Source organism: Apis dorsata, unplaced genomic scaffold (assembly GCF_000469605.1).
Source record: "Apis dorsata unplaced genomic scaffold, Apis dorsata 1.3 scaffold_163, whole genome shotgun sequence".
NCBI classification, from domain to species: Eukaryota; Metazoa; Arthropoda; class Insecta; order Hymenoptera; family Apidae; genus Apis; species Apis dorsata.
This window is the reverse complement of record NW_006263452.1, coordinates 634,366-638,503: the sequence shown is the minus strand read 5'-3', so window position 1 is coordinate 638,503 and position 4,138 is coordinate 634,366. Positions and strand designations below refer to the sequence as shown.

The 4,138-nt window shown below is 41.6% G+C and overlaps 1 protein-coding gene across 3 annotated transcripts in view; it reads left to right on the top strand.

The window, feature by feature from the left end:
- LOC102677152 (extracellular sulfatase SULF-1 homolog) overlaps positions 1-4,138 on the top strand; it is a 72,295-nt gene that overhangs the window by 25,766 nt on the left and 42,391 nt on the right. The window contains exon 1 of one of the 3 annotated variants that reach the window (XM_031509581.1): positions 399-534. The exons of 1 other annotated variant lie outside the window; for it this stretch is intronic. The gene's annotated coding sequence lies outside the window, so the exon portion shown is untranslated. Of the gene's footprint in view, positions 1-398; positions 535-3,566; positions 3,867-4,138 lie in introns of those variants that run through there. One more of the 3 variants, XM_006613847.2, reaches the window with a different exon arrangement.

Here is a 4,138-nt window from a genome sequence, read left to right as displayed (position 1 = left end):
TTTTTGAAATAAATAATAAAATATAAAAAATAAAAATTAAATATTAAATATTAAAATATAAAAAAGCCATAATAAATATATGTATAAAAAATATATAATAATTAATAATATTTTATAAATGTGAATTAAAAAATGCATGGTATATATTTTTATTTAGCGCGCTCAAAAATGTGGGGGGGGGGCCTCGAAAGCGTACGCAATGTGTTAATCGACCGTCTTCTACGATTAGAGAGAGATATCTGAATAATATCTCGTTCGACGAGTCGTGTTTTCCTCCGTACGAAAGAGGTGGGGCAACGCGCTCGATAGAATTGTAAATATTATAGTTTTCGAAAGTCACGGTCGAAGGAATATACGTATCGGCACGATAATATGTTTTTGTTTCGATTCAGTTGCGACGAAATTCGGAGAGCGGAAAGAGCGGTCGGAGCGCGAGCACGGCGAACGGTATCCGGGTCACGGTTACAGCCGCGTAATTCGCGTGTGGAGTGGAAGAACGAGATCGCCGGATACGGGACAAAAGCGTGGAGAGTAGTGAGAAAACATTAAAAAAGTTCCAAGCTAGTAGTAGAGACGCAGCGGTAGAGACGCGTCGTACAAATTGCCTCTGGTTGAATTCCCTTTTCTTTCCTTTCTTCCCTCCCCCATCCTCCTTCTGACGAACTCTCAGTCAACTCGTTTCCTTGAGAAAGCAAAACTGGGATACCCGGTTGTGAGCTTTCTGCAAGCTTGACGCTCTCTCGAGTCACGATCCTTGGGATTGGTCGAGGGAGGGATTTGCTTTAGCCGACATCGGTGCAAAGTATAGGGAGACGATCGAGTATCGGCAAATATTTGACGCCATCAGGAAATCGTGTGTGTTGTGTGTGTGCGTACGTGTGTGTTTGTGTTTGTAGAAGAAAGAGAGAACTTTTCTTTTCTCTCTCTGCTCTCGCGTTTGATTTTTCGGTCACGTTTACACGCGTGTAAATCGTGTAATTCTTGTACCAACGAAATTCGGAATAGTTATAAGCTCGGCTTCGAATCGAACGAGATTCCAAAGATTTATTTTCGCGTCCCGAAAAAACGAGTCCAAATTCTCGAAAGCTTAGAGTTTTAGATCGGTTTTACCGAGTGTTTTAATTCCGTAATAAAGCGTAATAAAGCATCCGAACCGGAATATCCGATCAATGCCAAGAATCTTGTAACGCGAGGAGCGAGAGATTCGTTTCGCGGCGAGAGCCAATTTCCAGCATTAATTACACGGAAATGCGATTTCATCGACGATTCTCGTGCGGAGAGCTCTCTCTCTCTCTCTCTCTCTCTCCAGTCCGGAATAATTACGCGCTATTACGCCAGTTCGATTTTGCATCGTCCACCATGAACGTTATTACCGTTTAACAAGTATGAACATCGATTAATATAGCACGAGGAAAGTTGTGCTCGAACAGTTTCACCGTGTGTGCCACGCCATAGAAGGGGTCCCGAAGGGATAATGACAGAGCCACCGCAAAGTAATTTCACGGTGGAAAGATTTAGAGGCATTAGCCGCCGAGAGCCTATCGCGACGACGACGATACACGGAAAATAAGACAACAACGCGATCTTCGATGAACCGACGAACGCCTCTCGGTTTCCTGTCTACTCTTTGTTCCCTTCCTACGGAAGAAACAGTCTGGACAGGTTTTACGGCGGCTTAAACGTTCAACTTCGAAATCGAACCGCGCCCCTTTACCTTCTTTATCGAAACTTCTCTTGGATACGTCTCGCTTATTCCCATCTTATCGTTTCCACCGTCTTGAACGGTTTCTGAGGTGACGTCGAAACATAGTCTGGGAACGTGAACACCTGTTTTCCATTTTGCCATTCTTCTCTTTCCTTTGCAACAACGCTTAATCCGACGGAATCCCTATGGAAATTTCTAGATGGAAATTAATAGGTGTGGATTTGGTGGACGAAAATTGAGAATTCTGAAATCTGTTTCTGCCTCCTCGAACCCCATCGAGACGATTCTTAATATTCGAGTGTCGAGGAGGATTTGTTGAAAGGAGAAAAAGGGACCGCCTATTAATATTGATGAGATTTGGTTTTTGTTAAAACGGCCAATTATTCATTCGGAATGGTAAAATCGTTAATCGATGTGGCCGAAAATGTGAAAGCAATCGATAAGCAGAGATTCCAAGCTAGATTCTCTGGATCAAAGGGACCCTCTCTCCTTTTGATTATGCATGAGGTATTTTTAAATTTATTTTGCGCAATTTATGATATATTTGGCAAGTGTCGTCGAGTATTTTAATCCGAGGATTAAAGACCTACGGAAGAATGATCGAAGATTCGAGTAGAAATTTCAATAAACAAAAACTCGACGTACACAGACATTCCACAAGAGGAGTTTGATATTTCTACGAATCTTTTCGAGGGGGGGGAGAAAAAAAAGTTTATCAACATTACTTTTCGTTTGTAAGAACAACATTGAAAAATAACTTTCGATAAACGTTCGACTTCTCTGAATTTTCCAAACTACTACGACGAAATAATCATTGGGAAAGAAGGAAACAAAATTATGATCTTATCGAGGTTCGATACATCCTGTCTTAATTATAATCTATCATAATTACGCGAGACGACACGAGATCGAAAAGCGATCTCATTTATTACTTGAATATCGACGAAAGGAATCCTCGACTTATGACAGATTAACTTACGTTTCAACGACGATAAGAAAACGAGCGTGTCGGAACACGAATCGCAATTAGTCAGTGGACGGTCGTTTAAAAGAAAAATGTCGCACAACTACGCAAAAAACGTAGACTTATTCGCCGTATCTCGAGCATGTAATTTCAGGTTAATGAATTTAATTGGCTTGGACCGGATCAAAACTGGAAACCGGCTAAATATTATGATTGACCGTGCAACCTGTTATTATACGAATTTTTCTTATATATTTTTTTTTTCCTCCGATTTGTGAAAACTCGTGTTGCGTGCTCGTTCGAAACTCCCTCCCACTTATCGTTAAATCATTTAAAATCATTACTCGGTCGGAAATGTTTGTTGCCGCTTATCAATCCCCCGGATTTAGATATGAATTATTTAATACCGGATACTCGAGCGATGGCGACAACTTGCCGATTCATGAAAGGTAATTTACGCGTTGGAGATATCCAAACGAGAATTCGCAAATCATTCGCCAGAGGAATTTCCAAGTGTCTCAATTTCCTTTAATAATTACCGATATCATAACGTCGATTTTCTGGAAGAAAAAAAAAAAAAAAAAAAAAAAAAAGAAAAACAAAAATCGACCGATCTTGGAAATATTTCTTTACTCGAAGTCGAATCGAGACTATTATATTCGCCTATTTCTCTCTCGTATCACGAAAACGTTAAACGTTTCTCTTGGGAATCCCATATTCCCTGTTTTATGCGTCTCCGTGGCGTGAGAGATTGCGACCGCAGACCACTGCATTAACTAAAGTGCACCTTCCAAGATGAAGACCATGACTGAGGAAATATCGATGCATCGAATTAACCCGAGATAAGTCGCATTTTCCTTATCCATATCTCTTTTTTTAACCCTTTTCGTTCGATGCCAACAGCCTGACACGATCTCGAGAGTGAATCGAGCTATTAATCCACCTTGCGGCTCGGTTCAAGGATGAGACGGTTGCAACAGGGAGCAGAGCAGGGCAGGGCCGGTGCCGATTGTGCAACCTCTCCGATTGCATCCGTTGGTGCGGTCGAGCTTTTTTCTTTTCGGCACGAGTTGAAGAGAAACGACGGGTTGCGTAAGTTGTAAACGCGTTTGGCAGCGCGTTTGCTCGTTCGAGGAGAGAAACGGGACACAAGCGACGAAAATAAAATAACTACCTCGCCACGGATGAGGTTCTAAGGTAAGTTTCCTCGATACATGTGACTGGCGCCTGACTGCATCGTTAATAATAGCATAATAGTCTGACGGCCAAGCGGAGGAGAAGACGAGGGTATTAGCAATTAAAGTCAAACTCGTCGTCTTGTTCGCAGACGATCTTTCAATTATTCTTAGGTGTATTCGAATCTCGTTTCTTCGTTTCTTCTCAGAAAGAAAGAGAAGAAATTTCCAATTAATTATCGAATTATTAAATTATTCCGCGTCGTTTCTTCGCCAGCCAACGCGCACCGACGA